Here is a 20,953-nt window from a genome sequence, read left to right on the forward strand (position 1 = left end):
GAGGGGTGAGAGATTAAGTAAGGTGTCATTCCCATTTTGGTAATGTGGCAGCCCAGTCGTGTACGGAGCTTCAACACCAGCAGAAAACCTCGTAATGATGTTAATTTACATATACGTGTCCTTTAGTACTGCAACCAACACTTTTTGCCCCTGACAGTACTGTTTATAAAAATAAACAAACAGAGATTTATTTAGCATAAAAATAGCACACAGTGGCAGTGAATCGTCCCCCCCGACGGAGTGGCTCATACAGGGAGAGCTGCGGGCCGTTGGCTCCTAGAGGGACAGCTGCGTGCCGGCTCGCAGAGGGAGAGCTGAGGGCCAGCTCGTAGAGGGACAGCTACGGTCCGACTCGCATAGGGAGAGCTGCGGGCCGTCGGCTTGCAAAAGGATACGTACGATCGGTGATGTGCAGCCAGGGAGGGTGAAGGGAGTATCTGGCAGAGGGAAAGCTGCGGTATATTTCCAGTATTGGTTTGCAGAGGTACAACTGCGGGCCCGAAGGCTCGCAGACCAAGAGCTGCAAGCCGACCGATGGTTCGCAGACAGACTTGCGATCCGGCAGGCTGGTTCGCAGAGGAAGAGCTGTGAGCCGACTGGCTGGCTCATAGAGGGAGAGCTGCGGCCCGTCGGCTCGCAGAGGAACAGCTGCGGGCCGACTGGTATAGGGAAAGGTGCTGGCCGTCCACTTGCAAAGGGATAGCTGCGGGACAGTGAAGTGGTGAGAGGGAGCGTGAAGGGGATATCTCGCAGAGAGAGAGCTGCGATTTATTTCCAGTCTTGGCTTGCAGAGGTACAACTGCGGGCTCGAGGACTCACAGACGAAGAGCTGCGAGCCGACCGGTGGTTCGCAGAGGGAGAGTTGTGAGCCGGCGGGCTGGCTCGTAGAGGAAGAGTTGCGAGTCGACTGGCTGGCTCGTAGAGAGAGAGCTGCGGCCCGTTGGCTCGCAGAGGGACAGCTACGGGCTGACTCGCATAGGGAGAGCTGCGGCCCATCGGCTTGCAAAAGCATATGTAGCCGACCAGTTGTTCACAGACAGAGACTTGTGAGCCGGTGGGCTGGCTCATAGAGGAAGAGATGCAAGCCGACTGGCTGGCTCATAGAGGGAAAGCTGCAGCCCATTGGCTTGCAGAGGGACAGCTGCGGGCCAGCTCGCAGAGGAACAGCTGCGGGCCGACTGGTATAGGGAAAGGTGCGGGCCGTCGGCTTGCAAACTGATAGCTGCGGGACAGTGATGTGGGGAGAGGGAGCATGAAGGGGGTATCTCGCAGAGAGAGAACTGCGGTATATTTCCAGTCTTGGCTTCAGAAATACAACTGCGGGCTCTAGAACTCGCACAGGAAGAGCTGCGAGCCGACCGGTGGTTCACAGAGGGAGAGTTGCGGGCCCGAGCTACAAGCTATACCACAGCTCTCTCTCAGAAATTCCTCCTTCACCCTCTCTTGCCCCGCATCACCGGGCATTGTACATTATATCTAAAAGTATCATCAAATTATACAAGCCATGCGTACATATCCAAAGGAAGGTACATATTTACTTTGTGTATTTGCTCTCCATGTAATGTCTGCACATTGTAAACGTGCTTGCAGTACAACACCTCCCTTGGCTTATATTCAAATATACCTCTGTGTGTGAAAAATGAGCCCACAAGCTGTACACATAATATATCTGTTTTTTGTATTATCTGCCTTAAATTAATAACAGATATATATCCCACTAACCCCCCTCCCTTCACCACTAATTCCAGACCAAGCATAATTTCCAAACGTGTGACATTTTCTTTATCTCGGCCAAATGTATTTCTCAACACAAATCAACACTGTACCTGATTTACAAAACTACATACTTGTTTAAACATAACAAACTACACTTCTTATTTGTTACCCCTATACCTTATTCCTAAAACCATGTAATCTTTCAAATATATGTCACGTCACTTTTGTAACATTGAAACTGATTACGACCTTCTCTTTACAATACAGATCCCACGTACAAATCATTAAGGGTATAAGTGCTATTGTCATACTAGATAAAGCTCTATCACTTAATTTTTATAAACACTACTGTTGGCTGCACAAAATGGGGGTGGGACATGAGGAGAGTAAACAGAGTAGTAATTCCTAAACTTTTATTGTACAGTTTCTTTAATATAAGTATATTGAGGGCTTTAAGTGGGATGAAACAAATGGCGGGTGTCTGAAAGGGGTAGCAGTGTTCAGCACCGGTAAGACCCGGCCCACTTAAAAACCTGCATATATTCAGCACAGAGACACACCCTAACAATTTTCATCACTTATAATCACAGTTAGTTTAGTAGTGTGAAAAAATCGTACAGAAAATTTACTATGAGCATTTAAATTTTTTTTTATCTCTCACACATTTATAAAATATCTGTATCGCCCCTTTACTATACGTATATTAACAGCTTTAATTGGGATGAAAAAATTGGCGGCTGTCTTAAAGAAGTGACGGGGCTCAGTACCGATAAGACCCGGACGACTTAAAGGCCTGCGTATATTCAGCCGAGGAACACATCCTGACAATTACCATCACTAATAAACAAGTTTACTGTGAACAAAATGGTACAGAAAATATACAGAGAACATTTTCATTTATTTTTTATCTCCCACATATTTATAAAAAATGTCTTTTAAAGAAACGCTCCCCAACAACTTAGATTTTCTAAGAACACCCAAATCCAAAGCCTCGCAGTACCACGCCAGCCTTCACTGATATTTAAATCTACCTCTCAGTATAAAAAATGAGACCACAAACTGTGCACATAACATTTTTGGTTTTTGTTCCATCACTGTTAAGTTAATAACACTTAAATTTTCTACTCTCACCCCTTCCCCACTATTTCCAGACTAAGCATAATTTGCAAACGTGCGACATTCTGTTTATCTCGGCGGAATAGATATATAAATCCAAATTAACGGTACATCTAATTTTCAAAACTATACAGTCTTTTACAGATGACAACTTACACCTTTTCTTTGTGGAAAACTCCTAAACATACATAAAGTACTTGTTTAACAACTAGTCACACTTTATACATATTTTAGAACCAATGTGAAACGCCAGACTTTACTAACACTATATTATTTAGAAATTTAAAATTCCTTCAAAGTTAAAAATATCGCCTCAAATACTTAACCATTACTACAAAACACATAATACACCTTCTTAATTTCTAACTTGCCTTCGTAGTTGGTCTGCAGATTTCAAATGTCAGAAACGTATGCAATTCTTTCTGTGTCACACAGTACATGCAATGCACCGCTTTCATCAAGAATGGAACCAGTAATGGCACAATTTCCCTGTTGCTCCATACATAAATACATGTAAAGAACAAATCAGAATAGTTCCTTAATTCTTTTAGATTGCAAAACTTCTCTCTATTGGCTATTTTTGAACTTTCCATATATACAGTTTTTTTAACATTGAAGGACACATACATTTGAAAAGTTCAACGCATTCTATCAACACACTTTCTAGAACATTCTACGACATGTGCAGGTTAAAAGTTCATCACTTTTTTAAACCTAACGATATTTTTTTTGCAACATTTTCTCGAACATTTAACGGCACGTGCAGGTTAAAAGTTCACCATTCTTTTAAGTTTAAACTGTACCTTCCAAATGCAATTAGCAGGTGTGGTTGAGCTGAGCAGATTTTATCCTATAATATGTACTCCACGTTTAAACTGCTTTTTTCTTAACCAATGACACACATACTTTTCCTCAAAAATAATATGCACCCTACTTTTTAGGAAACAATGCTTTTCATCTCCCAATCAGTTAACATTTTCAATGGGAAAAAATAAGTAGTTCCCCCATCTTTAAACATATCTCTTATTCAACGAACGGACTGCTTGAGCTACAGACATCTACCCATATTTTCCAGCCATACTTCAAAATGCTATTGTGGATCGTAGGACATAGCTATGTTTTCTGGTGCAAGAACTATGCAGAACAGAGACGTATTATCTTAGACCTAGGTTTACAAAATGTGAACATTAAATGGTTTGCAGAGAGAGGATTAAAGTGGCACCAATTGCTGCCTTTGGTTAAAACCTGTTTGCATCTCCAACACCCTGACCTCATGATTGTGCACTGTGGTAGTAACAACCTAGGCACATTGACTGGCGTAGGTTTGGAAATACTTATAAAGGACACCTTTGGAGAATTGATGTTGCTTTTACCTCAAACTGTCTTTGTATATTCCAATATATGCCAAAGACAGAAGTGGAAATGGTCAGACCAATTTTGTCATAAGAGAGAAAAATCTAGGAAGAATGTCAACAAAGCTGTGTCTGCATACCTCAGAGACAATAGAATGGGGTCGATCTACAACAACAACATACGTTTTGATATGGCTCATATCTACAGAAGTGATGGAGTACACTTCACAGATGAGGGAAACCGAGTTTTTCTAAATAACCTGAAGCTGTGCATCCGCACTTACATGTAGCTCCAACTAATAAACACAAGGGCTCTTTTTAGAGCCGCCTTATATTCTCAATATCGTCTCGCAGAGTAACAGCTGCGGTCCGGCTAGCAGAGAAAGACCTGCAGGCCGTCAGGCAGGCTCGCAGAGAGAGAGCTGCGGCCCATGGGCTCGGCTCGCAAAGGCACAGCAGCGTACCAGCTCGCAGAGGGAGAGTGTTGTAATCAAAAGTAGGTCCACTCCAAGTATTATCTTTAGATAACTTTATTTCAGGTTAATATGTGTGTGGGTGTCGTGGGTACATCACCCTGTGGTTGGTGTGTTTGAGTCGATCCTTGGTGTTAGGTCACTCTTTGCTACCACCTGAGTATGTGTTGTCGAGTTCACTTTTACATGTCATGTCCCTCCTGGTCATCCCCTGTCGTTGTTCTGAGAGTGTGTGTATCTCTCTATTGGGGGTGTGTGTATGAGTTGGCTCTTAGGTTCGGAGCCTCTCTAGCCTACCACTATCTTCGTGGTTGTGAGTGACATTGGTGTGTTACCTTTGTGTGCAATGTTTCATAAATGACCCCTTGTGGTTGTTGTAGGAGTGTGTTTACCTCTCACTGTTGGGGGTGTGTATGTGAGAGTACTCTATATTTTGGAGCCTCGCTGGCCTACCAATATTTTTCTAGTTGTGGATGGACTTAGGTTTGTCTCCCACGTGGGCATTGGTTAGAGTTGACTATGTTTTTGAGTCACTCGTATCTACCACTTTTCTGTGGTTGGTAGGTGAATGTCACTTCGCCTTCAGCTTTTCCGTTTCTGCTGAGCATTTTATTGTGTTTTTCTTCTACATTTCCTGCTTCTCTTACGGCATGGGTTTTGTTGTGGTGTGTTCTCTTTTGCACCTCTTTTTGTTTGTGGAAAGGGAGTGGATGTGTATAGGTGTTGTCTATTCCCTTTCTTTTGGGGGCTTATGTGTGAGAAGGTTGTTGGGGGCTATGCTTCAGAGAGCTGTGGTCTGACTCGCACAGGGAGAGCAACGGGCCGACGGGCCTGCTAGCAAACACACAACTACGAGCTAATGGATTGGCTTGCAGAGATAGAGCTGCGGGACCGAGAAGGTTGTTGGGGGATATGCTTCAGAGAGCTGTGGTCTGACTCACAGAGGGAGAGCAACGGGCCGACGGGCCTGCTAGCAGACACACAGCTACGAGCTAATGGGCTGCGAGCCGACCGGACCGGTGGTTCGCAGACAGAGACTTGCGAGCTGGCATGCTGGCTCGTAGAGGGAGAGCTGCGGCCCGTCGGCTCACAGAGGGAGAGCTGCGGGCCGACTGGTATAGGGAAAGGTGCGGGCTGTCGGCTTGCAAAGGGATAGCTGCGGGACGGTGAAGTGGGGAGAGGGAGCGTGAAGGGGGTATCTCGCAGAGAGAGAGCTGCAGTATAGTTCCAGTCTTGGCTTCAGTGATACAACTGCGGGCCCGAGAACTCGCACACGAAGAGCTGCGAGCCGACCAGTGGTTTGCAGAGGGACAGTTGCATGCCCGAGCTATGAGCTAATGGGCTGGCTCGCAGAGGTAGAGCTGCAGGCCCGAGAAGGTTGTTGGGGGCTATGCTTCAGAGAGCTGTCAGACACACAGCTACGAGTTAATGGGCTGGCTCGCAGAGGTAGAGCTGCGGGCCCGACGGCTCGCAGCCCAATGGCTCGCAAACGCAGAACTGCGAGCCGGCGATCTAGCTTCTAAAGGCAGATATATATATATTTTTTTCCTTTAATATCTCAAAAAGTACTGAATGGATTTACTCCATTTCAACAAAAGCGTGCTTTCTGGACCAATACCTTTCTCCCTGTCAAATTTGGCGAAATTCCGTTCAGCAGTTTGACCTGTAGCCTTGTCTAAATTTTCCTATGGAAATTACATGGAGAAAACACATTTTGGGACCCCCCTTTTTTCTCAGCCCCCCCCCAAACATTCAAGATAGGAGCTGATCTGAAAAGAGGAACTTTTTGGAAAATTTCGTAAATATTCATCAAACTACGCCAAAGTTATAAGCACATCAAAAAATGCTTTTCCTATAGAAACTAGGTTCTAACTATAACTATCTACTGGCGACCGCTAGTAGAATATACACACACACATATATATATTTGGCACAGAAAACGCCTCAAGTACCCACTAATTTTGCGCCAGGAGAAGAGCTTTCTTTTTTAGTGGAGGACCGCCGGCAAACTCTAAGACCGCGCAATCAAGCGCAGCAACAAGGACCAGAAGGAACCAACGGAGGAAACAGAGGCGGAAACACAAATTACAGAGGAAGAGGCAGGAGGAATTACAACAAAAGGAAATAAATCAGGTACCTAATGAATTGAATAATAATACAGTAATCAACCTATCAGAAATCACATTGTCAGTCGCGGAAAAACAACTTTTGGCTTTGGGTTTGTCATTTTGTCCCACCAATTGTTTTAAATATACCCAAACAAGAGTGGATGTTTTTAAATTCATCCGAAAGCTTAAGTTAAGGAAACACTTTCAATTAAATAAAGCTGCTAATACTGCTCTACAGAATAGCACTGCACAGGGGTTTTGTTCAAATTTGCAGGCAGCGGATGTGAATACTCTTCTTGCAGTACAAACTTTGGCAGTAACTAATAATTCACAAATAAGCGATACTCAGGAGAATCTTTTAGAAGCTGGTATCATATGTAATATGCCAGCAACCAGCCCATTTAAACCTCCTTCTACCTTCATTCCCATGATGCCAAGAGATGCGATAGATGTTTTCAATGATTGCATAGTGGAAGATCTGAAAAAATTAAATAGAGAAGTCACTCAACGTAATCGGCGGAGAAATCACTCTGAAATTCAGTATACTAAACTTATTTGCAAACTCAAAAAACACACTGAAGTCATTATCAATAAAGCCGATAAAGGCGGGAATATCGTTCTCTGGCCACGAGATATGTACATGGAAGAAGCAGGGTTACATTTAAATGACACCAATTGCTATAGGAAAGCAAACTTTCAGGAACTAAGGCAAAATAAAGATTTTGTTTTTGGTGAACTGGCACAGTGGAGACGTGCTGGACTACTATCTAAAAATGAGTACAATTTTTTTAAAAATGACCATCCTTTGACTCCTTTCTTATATGTTATCCCTAAGGTGCACAAAAATCTGACACCAGTGCCTGGAAGACCGATTATTTCGGCACAAAAAAATTTACTGGAAGCTATGTCCAAGTACGTGGATCACTTCCTACATGAATTTGTGGAAAATCTACCTTCATTTATTAGGGATACCGGTCATTTTCTGAATAAATTAAGATCAGTCAAATGGGAGGAGGACTATCTACTAATTGTAATGGACATTAGTTCATTGTACACTAGTATTCATCATAAGGATGGCATCAACGCAATTCGCCACTTCTTGGATCAAAGAAGCATTCATATGTATGAACATAATAAGATGTTGACCAAGATGGTGGAAATTTGTTTAACTCGTAACTACTTCCTTTTCAATAAGGAGGTTTACCAACAACTACGCGGAGTAGCTATGGGGGCATGCTTCTCTCCCAGCTACGCGTGTTTACACGTGGGCTGGTGGGAGGAGCATGTCCTCAAAAGCACTCACAAAGTTAGATTTGATCAGCATGTTCTCCAGTGGTGGAGGTTCATTGATGATGTTTGTTTAATCTGGAAAGGTTCACCTGAGTCAGCTATTGATTTTATTAATGATTTGAATGACAATGCCTTAAATTTGAAATTTACTTCTGATATCAGTAATGAAAAAGTACAATTCCTGGATGTGGAAATATATATAAAAGAGAATAGAATACATACCAGGCTACATAGGAAACCCACGGCAGGAAATTCTGTATTACATGCTAGCAGCTCACATCCCCAACACCTGATACGAAGTATCCCCTTTGGTGAATTTTTGAGAATAAAACGCATTTGTAGCCATAAGGGGGATCTTGAAGAGTGTCAGCAAGAGGCTTTCAATAGATTTTTACAAAGAGGATATAAGACTACAGATTTAATCAAAGCGAAAGACAAGGCGAATAGTGTTGATGTTAACTGTGAGACAGTGGAAGAGTCTGAAATCCCGACAAATGTCCAGGTTAAAGATGTCACTATTACAACAGCTATTGAATCTATAGAGAATATAAGATTGATTACTAATTTTTGCAGACAGGAGAGAAAGATTCGCAAGATTCTTTATAAAAATTGGCCAATTATTCGGTCTGACATAACAATGTCGCAAATCTTACCAAAACTTCCCAGTCTAACTTTCAGAAGAGCTCCATCTATGAGAGATGCATTAGTTAGAAACAGTCCTGAAGTGACAATCTCTAATACTTGGCTCACTTTGAGATCAGGATTTTTTAAATGCAGTTCATGTCGTGCTTGCAAGTTTGGCAAAAATACTACTGAATATATGACTGCTTTTGGTAGCGAACCTATTAAAATACAAGGACACTATACTTGCAGAACAGATTATGCCGTTTACGTTCTGGAATGCACCTGTCATTTATTGTATGTAGGTAGCACAAAATTGCAAGTTTTTAATAGGATTCTACAACACCTTAGAGCTGTGGTAAATTCTGATTCCAATTATCCTGTGGCACGACATTTTAAACTTGTACATAGTAACAATCTTGATGATCTCAAATATTTTGTTATCAGTGCAGTGCCCAAAAATATTCGAGGTGGCAATAGAGAAAAAAGACTGAGACAAATTGAATCGGAATTTATTTTGCTACTCGACACTAAAATGCCTAATGGTCTTAATAACAGCGATGATTTGCACAATTTTCTCTAATGAATAACTGGCTTTTGACATTACTTACTATGTTATTTTAGATCCCAGTTTTACTATCAAATGGCTTTTATCTACTCTTTTATGACTGAAGTTTTCTGGAAGTTTTAGAATTTTTTAAGAAATTTTTAAGATTTTTTTTAGATTTCTTAAGTGGTGATAGTACTTATGGCCAGTTTCAAAGCCTGGGGAATCTTATCCAGTTTTTATTCCATTTATTATATATTTTATTGAAAAATAAGGCATTTCATCTTGACTGGCAGCTATTGTTATAATTTTGTATATCTTCTTAATACCCACATTGGTCTATGTCTTGTTTTAGGAATTAGAAATGATTTACACCCCTGATTTTACTTGATTATATTTAAGGTTTCCTTAAATGGTTTTTAGTTTCATGGGACCCTGACCGGCTATCTGGTTTTTGGTTTTTGTTTAATTCAAAACCAACTCTAATTAATTTGAGACACTGTGTCTGAATTGAGTTAATAATCATTAGCTTCCAAATATCTGTAAATCTATTTTTTCCTTTTTTGCCAATAGAAACATCTGGGTATTAAGACTGAAGAGTGGAACAAGACAACTTAACGTGATGAAATTAACTGAAAGATTTATGATGAGGAGATTACATAAGGGACATCGATTATCTGCTGCTATTTTTGTATGTTCACATTTTATTGACTGAAATTCTATTATTATGCACTTTAGCACTAGATCACTTTTTTGCACTATTTTTGCACATAATGATTTACCATGTATACGGAATCTGATACAAATATTTTTTGTGATTTAGGCCAGTGATTGTGGTTACTTACATTATTTGTGGAAATTTTATTTCCAATTGAGACTCTTCATTAAGAAATGTGTAAGTAATCTTGGCTCTAATGCTTTGAAATGAATTCTTATAGACTGGTTATAAAATGTAAACACTATGTTTTTATCATTGTTTGGTACTGTATTGGTTTTACATTTATGTTTAACATACGATTCCCTTCAGGGAAGTACCATCAAAACCGGTCTTATATGTTAATTCTATGATTGCTGTAATTGGGTGAATGGAATCATGTGCTCAATTTGAATTTCACTATTTAAGTGCACTGATAGGTCCAGCGCGTCATGTGATCAAGACTGCCTGTGTGCAGTCGAAACGCGTCATGCTGGGCACTTGCTCGTATTGATTTTGCACTTGCATTTGCACTTTTTTTGAATCTGCTAAAATAAAATGAAGAATTAATTATCCATGCGGTGGTCCGTACCTGTTTGATGTGATCAAGACTACGATTACTTCAGGATGGTGGTGTGCTTATGATTTGAACGGAGAACGGCTGTCTTCGTCTTACGGACCCTCCCTGACTGCAGCGGCTGGCCGGCAAAACAGCCGGATTCACGGAAGTGATTGTGTAGTAACCCGGAAAGGGTATCTTGGAAGCCAGCCCCTCGTAGATTGTTTTTGAAAGTCGAAGTTGGGAGCCGAGCGATACCTGGAGGTTTCAACGGACGGTCCTAAGGAGTCGGAGGACGCTAAAGGTACCGGAACTTTGTTCCTCACGGTGAGCTGCTCTATCGGCGTATTCAAGTAATTACTACGAGTACTAGGGATTTTGGATTTTATTCAACAAACCGATCTCAAAAGTTTCGATTGGTTATTTATTAATAAGCAGATTCATTTAGCTATGTTTTCTACAGCAGACGCGCTCAAGGACCGTGAAGAGGCAGCGGATGACCTTTTTGGTAACATTACGGAAGCTGTAACATTAAGAATAGATGGAATAAACGACCTTAACCCCAATGCCAATAATGATGCTAAAACTTTATTGAAAAAGCTAGAGAAGTTGCATCGTGTGGAAATGACAAAATGGTGGGAAAAGAAATCTCTGGAAAAATATAAAAAGGTGGGACGGGTCCCACGGGGTCTCAGAGTTATGATTGCACCATCCTTTGAAAATCCAAATCCCTTAATGCTAAAGGAATGGGCGACGAATAACTTAGACGCATCAATGAATATGGTATCGATACTTATAAAGTATGCTGAAATCGACCGGATTGGAATCCTTAAAGAGATAGACGAGGTCAACACACTATTGGAAAAAAATGAACAAAAAGATCAAATTAAAAAAGGAAGAGAAGATATCACAGCAAGGCTTAAGAAACATGAAGAATCTATAAAGGAAAGAAAAGTTTTTAAATTTGCTAGAGATAAGCGCGATTATGAAACTGGTCGCGTTTTCACGTTCGAGGAAATTTGATAATATAAAACGACGAGCGCTAACCAATGATAGCAACACAAAGAACACGGCTACTCTTAGTAGTGCATCATTAAATGATAACTTCTCTTCTATTGAAATAAGTAGTGTTGACAGTAGTAATGAATCGGAGGAGGGTTTGGCACAGAAAACGCCTCAAGTACCCACTAATTTTGCGCCAGGAGAAGAGCTTTCTTTTTTAGTGGAGGACCGCCGGCAAACTCTAAGACCGCGCAATCAAGCGCAGCAACAAGGACCAGAAGGAACCAACGGAGGAAACAGAGGCGGAAACACAAATTACAGAGGAAGAGGCAGGAGGAATTACAACAAAAGGAAATAAATTAGGTACCTAATGAATTGAATGATAATACAGTAATCAACCTATCAGAAATCACATTGTCAGTCGCGGAAAAACAACTTTTGGCTTTGGGTTTGTCATTTTGTCCCACCAATTGTTTTAAATATACCCAAACAAGAGTGGATGTTTTTAAATTCATCCGAAAGCTTAAGTTAAGGAAACACTTTCAATTAAATAAAGCTGCTAATACTGCTCTACAGAATAGCACTGCACAGGGGTTTTGTTCAAATTTGCAGGCAGCGGATGTGAATACTCTTCTTGCAGTACAAACTTTGGCAGTAACTAATAATTCACAAATAAGCGATACTCAGGAGAATCTTTTAGAAGCTGGTATCATATGTAATATGCCAGCAACCAGCCCATTTAAACCTCCTTCTACCTTCATTCCCATGATGCCAAGAGATGCGATAGATGTTTTCAATGATTGCATAGTGGAAGATCTGAAAAAATTAAATAGAGAAGTCACTCAACGTAATCGGCGGAGAAATCACTCTGAAATTCAGTATACTAAACTTATTTGCAAACTCAAAAAACACACTGAAGTCATTATCAATAAAGCCGATAAAGACGGGAATATCGTTCTCTGGCCACGAGATATGTACATGGAAGAAGCAGGGTTACATTTAAATGACACCAATTGCTATAGGAAAGCAAACTTTCAGGAACTAAGGCAAAATAAAGATTTTGTTTTTGGTGAACTGGCACAGTGGAGACGTGCTGGACTACTATCTAAAAATGAGTACATTTTTTAAAAAATGACCATCCTTTGACTCCTTTCTTATATTTTATCCCTAAGGTGCACAAAAATCTGACACCAGTGCCTGGAAGACCGATTATTTCGGCACAAAAAAGTTTACTGGAGGCTATGTCCAAGTACGTGGATCACTTCCTACATGAATTTGTGGAAAATCTACCTTCATTTATTAGGGATACCGGTCATTTTCTGAATAAATTAAGATCAGTCAAATGGGAGGAGGACTATCTACTAATTGTAATGGACATTAGTTCATTGTACACTAGTATTCATCATAAGGATGGCATCAACGCAATTCGCCACTTCTTGGATCAAAGAAGCATTCATATGTATGAACATAATAAGATGTTGACCAAGATGGTGGAAATTTGTTTAACTCGTAACTACTTCCTTTTCAATAAGGAGGTTTACCAACAACTACGCGGAGTAGCTATGGGGGCATGCTTCTCTCCCAGCTACGCGTGTTTACACGTGGGCTGGTGGGAGGAGCATGTCCTCAAAAGCACTCACAAAGTTAGATTTGATCAGCATGTTCTCCAGTGGTGGAGGTTCATTGATGATGTTTGTTTAATCTGGAAAGGTTCACCTGAGTCAGCTATTGATTTTATTAATGATTTGAATGACAATGCCTTAAATTTGAAATTTACTTCTGATATCAGTAATGAAAAAGTACAATTCCTGGATGTGGAAATATATATAAAAGAGAATAGAATACATACCAGGCTACATAGGAAACCCACGGCAGGAAATTCTGTATTACATGCTAGCAGCTCACATCCCCAACACCTGATACGAAGTATCCCCTTTGGTGAATTTTTGAGAATAAAACGCATTTGTAGCCATAAGGGGGATCTTGAAGAGTGTCAGCAAGAGGCTTTCAATAGATTTTTACAAAGAGGATATAAGACTACAGATTTAATCAAAGCGAAAGACAAGGCGAATAGTGTTGATGTTAACTGTGAGACAGTGGAAGAGTCTGAAATCCCGACAAATGTCCAGGTTAAAGATGTCACTATTACAACAGCTATTGAATCTATAGAGAATATAAGATTGATTACTAATTTTTGCAGACAGGAGAGAAAGATTCGCAAGATTCTTTATAAAAATTGGCCAATTATTCGGTCTGACATAACAATGTCGCAAATCTTACCAAAACTTCCCAGTCTAACTTTCAGAAGAGCTCCATCTATGAGAGATGCATTAGTTAGAAACAGTCCTGAAGTGACAATCTCTAATACTTGGCTCACTTTGAGATCAGGATTTTTTAAATGCAGTTCATGTCGTGCTTGCAAGTTTGGCAAAAATACTACTGAATATATGACTGCTTTTGGTAGCGAACCTATTAAAATACAAGGACACTATACTTGCAGAACAGATTATGCCGTTTACGTTCTGGAATGCACCTGTCATTTATTGTATGTAGGTAGCACAAAATTGCAAGTTTTTAATAGGATTCTACAACACCTTAGAGCTGTGGTAAATTCTGATTCCAATTATCCTGTGGCACGACATTTTAAACTTGTACATAGTAACAATCTTGATGATCTCAAATATTTTGTTATCAGTGCAGTGCCCAAAAATATTCGAGGTGGCAATAGAGAAAAAAGACTGAGACAAATTGAATCGGAATTTATTTTGCTACTCGACACTAAAATGCCTAATGGTCTTAATAACAGCGATGATTTGCACAATTTTCTCTAATGAATAACTGGCTTTTGACATTACTTACTATGTTATTTTAGATCCCAGTTTTACTATCAAATGGCTTTTATCTACTCTTTTATGACTGAAGTTTTCTGGAAGTTTTAGAATTTTTTAAGAATTTTTTAAGATTTTTTTTAGATTTCTTAAGTGGTGATAATACTTATGGCCAGTTTCAAAGCCTGGGGAATCTTATCCAGTTTTTATTCCATTTGTTATATATTTTATTGAAAAATAATGCATTTCATCTTGACTGGCAGCTATTGTTATAATTTTGTATATCTTCTTAATACCCACATTGGTCTATGTCTTGTTTTAGGAATTAGAAATGATTTACACCCCTGATTTTACTTGATTATATTTAAGGTTTCCTTAAATGGTTTTTAGTTTCATGGGACCCTGACCGGCTATCTGGTTTTTGGTTTTTGTTTAATTCAAAACCAACTCTAATTAATTTGAGACACTGTGTCTGAATTGAGTTAATAATCATTAGCTTCCAAATATCTGTAAATCTATTTTTTCCTTTTTTGCCAATAGAAACATCTGGGTATTAAGACTGAAGAGTGGGACAAGACAACTTAACGTGATGAAATTAACTGAAAGATTTATGATGAGGAGATTACATAAGGGACATCGATTATCTGCTGCTATTTTTGTATGTTCACATTTTATTGACTGAAATTCTATTATTATGCACTTTAGCACTAGATCACTTTTTTGCACTATTTTTGCACATAATGATTTACCATGTATACGGAATCTGATACAAATATTTTTTGTGATTTAGGCCAGTGATTGTGGTTACTTACATTATTTGTGGAAATTTTATTTCCAATTGAGACTCTTCATTAAGAAATGTGTAAGTAATCTTGGCTCTAATGCTTTGAAATGAATTCTTATAGACTGGTTATAAAATGTAAACACTATATTTTTATCATTGTTTGGTACTGTATTGGTTTTACATTTATGTTTAACATACGATTCCCTTCAGGGAAGTACCATCAAAACCGGTCTTATATGTTAATTCTATGATTGCTGTAATTGGGTGAATGGAATCATGTGCTCAATTTGAATTTCACTATTTAAGTGCACTGATAGGTCCAGCGCGTCATGTGATCAAGACTGCCTGTGTGCAGTCGAAACGCGTCATGCTGGGCACTTGCTCGTATTGATTTTGCACTTGCATTTGCACTTTTTTTGAATCTGCTAAAATAAAATGAAGAATTAATTATCCATGCGGTGGTCCGTACCTGTTTGATGTGATCAAGACTACGATTACTTCAGGATGGTGGTGTGCATATATATATATATGTATATATACATACATACATATATATACATATATATATATATATATGATGTGATCAAGACAGTGGTTCAGTGTCGAAACGCGTAACTATGCTATGCTAGAATTGCTGATAACCTAAGTAATAAACTGCACTGAGTACCAGAACACGCTGTGGTCCGTACCTGTTTTCCTGGGATTCTCAGTCAAGACGGACCGTGATACTTATATATATATATATATATATATATATATATATATATATATATATATATATATATATATATATATATATCCTTCCAAGACAGAGCTCCTACTGGAACGCTGGGACCCTCGAAGAGTGGCGTACGCTCCGGTGGAGCAAAACCGGAAAATCAATCCAAGGTATCCAACAGTGCATGAGTACGCTCTCAGGAAGGAAAGGCAGACACGATCATTCCCATCACCAGTTTAATGCACACGACGCGTTTCGGCAGAAGCCTTGTTCACGTGTGACAAGCTGTCAATATTACACACTGATAAAGTTAACACGTTCCAAAGTAAGCAAAATCAACATAGGACAATCCCATAATGCATGACCGCCATCTTGGAATGGGTAGAATACCCTATCTTACAGTGGGGAACAGAACAAAATCTGGGCTGCACGAGTAAATGGCAATGTACAGTTCCTGTGGAAGGAAAATAAGATATGCATACATGTATCAAGAGTGCTGAAAACATTGTACCCAGTTAATGTAAAAGATATACAAGCGACAAAATGTCGATATACCACACTCTTAAATTCCGTAAGATCCAAAGTAAATAAGGGACAATCCTGAAATGCATGGCGGCCATCATGGAATGGGTAAAATACCCTTCCAAACAGTAGGGAACAAACCAACCCCTGGTCAAAATAATGTGTGATCAAATATACAATTGCTGGGGAAGAAAGACATAATGTGCATTCACGTTAGAAAATAAAATAAAAGAGAGCAAATGTTATCAACTAACCAATTACCGGTAGGAGATAAGCACAATGAACACAATGTGTGTCGCTAATGTTGCATGGTTATGCATAATAACGGAGACGGAGAGCGTCAACCAAAGATGGTGCGGGTGAGCATCTCATCTAACTGTGAAGAATACAGAATAATAATAAGACTGCGTGGACCACAGAAATCCATGGCTAAGTGCCAAACAATTATGGCTAAGCGAAGGTTTACACATAGTGTGTACAAATTGAACCAGAGACAGTCCAAGCTGTGAGGATAACGTGAAAAAAGTAATTTAGGCACACAGAAGAACAAAGTAGTCCCAAAGTTGTTCCGCATAACAGAGCTACCTGGTCAACCTGGAACGTGTCGAAATCAGTCGACGTGGTTGGTGACAGCATAAATAAAGATGTGGCAAACGTGAAGGTCATACCGGATGAAAAGGGTAGGATGCCCGTGCTGGTGAATACGTGAAAGTGGGCCCCTTCCTTTTCTCCTGTAAAGAATGATAAACAATAATTAGAATTCAAGAATATAAAACACATACAAATGTTGCACATCCTAACGAGAAGTGGAAGAAGCAAGGAGGTTAAGTATGAAAGTTAACTGAATATACTGAATGTCCAAGACAAGAACTGAAGAATAGTAACAACCTGTAAGACAAAGACATACACTAGGCAAGTCACAATCATACGTGTATGTCTCTACATAATGAGGGTTGACGGCACTTTCCTTGTCCTGGAACTGTACAGTTTCACAATAAAAAGACACAGTTATGAACTTTCTTTGAGGTGAATGGATAACTCTTCATCCATGTTAAGCCCCCCAGGGGTCTTCGGCTGAAAATCTATGATGTATCTAGATTCGCGTTGTCGTAAAGAGAGTACCCTATCACCACCTCTAGGATTTCTGGGAACATGTTCCAAGATGGTGAAACAAATATTGGAGAAATGCGATTCTTCAAAGTGACGTGCCACAGGAACACTCGGCAGCCAGCTCTAAGATCATGATGGAAATCTTGATAAAATATGCCTGGCAGGATAGGGAAGAAACATTGAAATTGATCAAAGAAATCCTCTCGGAATTAACACAACTCATGGATGAAAGTACGCTGAACAAAGCACTGGAGTCTATGAAAGAACGTATTACGTGATATGAGGAAGAGATAAAGGCAAGAAAACAAAGAAAAATGAATCGTGACTATGCTGATTATGAAAGCGGCAGGATCTTGACCTTTAGTAAAAAATACGATCATCTCTATAAATCTGAAGCATCTTCAAGTGAACTGCCAGAAACTACCAACAAAACAACGGACATTTCCATCGTAAGTGATACAGAATCTGATGTATCAGAAGGAAACATATCCAGCGAGGAGCACATCCAGAAACAGATCAATTTTTTAGACGAGTTTCGGGTGTTGAGAAAAGACCGACAGAAAATGAGAGACAATCCTCCGATGAGAGCGAGAGGACGAGGAAGGGGCCGGGGCAGAGGACAAAGAAGCGACGCAACAGAAAAAAGAGACTCAAGCAACGATGGGAGCACAGACAGAGGAAGGGGCGCCGTGGGAAATCGGAGAACGCGCTCAAACAAGAAATACTAATGGATAAAAACATGGTAAACAAAACAGTGGTTAACCTGTCTAGCAGACCTATCAGTGACTTGGATAAAAAAACTTTGTGTCTGGGACTCTCCTTCTGTCCCTCCTTGCCTTTTAACTATACGGATGCTAGAATAGATCTGTTCAAATTCGTGAGAAAATTAAAACTAAAAAAATGGCATAAACTGAAAAGGCTTAATCACGCTCAGGTGAAACAACACACTATCATGTCTAACGATAACCTCACCATCAGTGATGTTGATAATCTTATTATCCTGGCCTCACTTGATAACACCAATGAGAGTCCTAATGAAGATATCTCCACTACTCAAATTCTTGAAAACATGGAAATAGAGCAAGATGCATCCGCTAGGACGGAATTCAGGGTCAAATCCACCTTTTTACCCACACTGCCTCACGATAATATTGACACCTTCCATGATTGCACCACACAGGCACTCATGGAGTTAAGACGTAAAAACAAAAATCACTTTAGGGAGAACACCAATAATTTATCCTTCAGTCAAAGACAAGCTCTCAAAAACCTACGTGAAGACACCAACATTGTAATCCATCCTGCCGACAGAGATGATTACATAAAGGAAGCCTTACGGCAGTTGAATGACACCAAATTCTATGCACCCATCACTCAAGATATCTATGACTCGAGCATTACCAACTTGTGGGAAAAACTCATTACCTGGAAAGATAAGGGTTTGTTAGTGTGGGAGGAATATTGCTACCTCAAAAATGACCATCCCAAACTTCCTATACTCTACCTTCTCCCAAAATTGCACAAGGATTACATGAGACCACCTGGGCGCCCCATAGTTTCCTCTATTGGTAGTGTCAGCGAACATATATCTAAATACGTTGATCATTTTTTGAGGGAGTACGTTACCGAGTTACCCAGCTATCTGAGAGATACCAAAGATTTTCTTTGTAAAATTGACAAGTTAAAATGGAACACCAATTTTCTGTTTATTGTTCTTGACGTACATTCACTCTACACCATCATAGACAACCAACAGGGGATGGAGGCATGTGAGCATTTTTTACAACAGAGACCGCTCAGATACCGTGAACACAGCAAGATGATAATGGAAATGATACATTTTTGTCTCAACAACAATATTTTTTCATTCAATGGCGCCCTCTACAGGCAGATCAATGGCACTGCCATGGGTTCGTGCTTCGCACCGAGCTTCGCTAATCTGTTTATGGGCTTTTGGGAACAGGAGATTATGTGTAGCACCACACTCAAGAGAGATTTTGAACAGGTCGTCATGTGGCTTCGCTACATAGATGACCTGTTCATTATCTGGAAAGGCACCAAAGGGGAGGCTGAAAATTTCATCAAGCAACTCAACATGAACAAGTACAACATCTTACTCACGGGTAACATTAATGCGGAACGGACTGATTTCCTTGATGTTTGCCTTGAGATCAAACAGGGCCAGATTTGCACTTCTCTCTTTCGGAAGGCTACTGCGGGTAACAGTGTTTTACATGCTCTCAGTAGTCATCCGGAAGCTTTGAAGTGGAGCATACCCTACGGGGAATTACTCAGGGCCAAGAGAAATTGTAACAATGAGACATCTTATGCTGAGGAAAGGGATAACATCATTGAAAGATTCAAACACAGGGGTTACCCCAATTGGGTTCTTAAAAAAGCCACTGCTCGGGCTAAATTGATTGAGAGAAAAAACACTCTTTCTGATCCCATAGAGCCTCCCACTGATAGAGACTCGGATAACACCAGGATGATCCTGACCTTCAATTCTGATTCACACAAAATCAAACACATACTGGTCAAACACTGGGACATTCTGAAAAATGACAGTGTCCTGGGTAGCAGCACTCCCAATAGACCCACCATCACTTACAGACGCAATAAGAACATCCGAGATCTGGTGGTTATTAATGACATCACACAATCACCCACCACCACAGGTCACGGTCTAATTGGATTTTATCCATGTGGCCACTGTAAGGCATGTAAATATAGTAAGTTTAAAACCACTCTTTCTTACAATGGTACTACGAAAAGTATTTCACAATTCCTTACATGTAGTACCAGTTTTGTGATCTACGCCATTGAGTGTCCCTGCAAATTATGGTACATTGGGAGCACCACCTGTCCTGCGAAAAAGAGGATCTTAGAACATTTAAGAGCCATTTCCAATCATGACCCCAAATATCCTGTGGCACGTCACTTTGAAGAATCGCATTTCTCCAATATTTCCAATGTTAGTTTCACCATCTTGGAACATGTTCCCAGAAATCCTAGAGGTGGTGATAGGGTACTCTCTTTACGACAACGCGAATCTAGATACATCATAGATTTTCAGACGAAGACCCCTGGGGGGCTTAACATGGATGAAGAGTTATCCATTCACCTCAAAGAAAGTTCATAACTGTGTCTTTTTATTGTGAAACTGTACAGTTCCAGGACAAGGAAAGTGCCGTCAACCCTCATTATGTAGAGACATACACGTATGATTGTGACTTGCCTAGTGTATGTCTTTGTCTTACAGGTTGTTACTATTCTTCAGTTCTTGTCTTGGACATTCAGTATATTCAGTTAACTTTCATACTTAACCTCCTTGCTTCTTCCACTTCTCGTTAGGATGTGCAACATTTGTATGTGTTTTATATTCTTGAATTCTAATTATTGTTTATCATTCTTTACAGGAGAAAAGGAAGGGGCCCACTTTCACGTATTCACCAGCACGGGCATCCTACCCTTTTCATCCGGTATGACCTTCACGTTTGCCACATCTTTATT

This window comes from Triturus cristatus, chromosome 1_2 (genome assembly GCF_964204655.1).
Source record: "Triturus cristatus chromosome 1_2, aTriCri1.1, whole genome shotgun sequence".
Taxonomy (NCBI): Eukaryota; Metazoa; Chordata; class Amphibia; order Caudata; family Salamandridae; genus Triturus; species Triturus cristatus.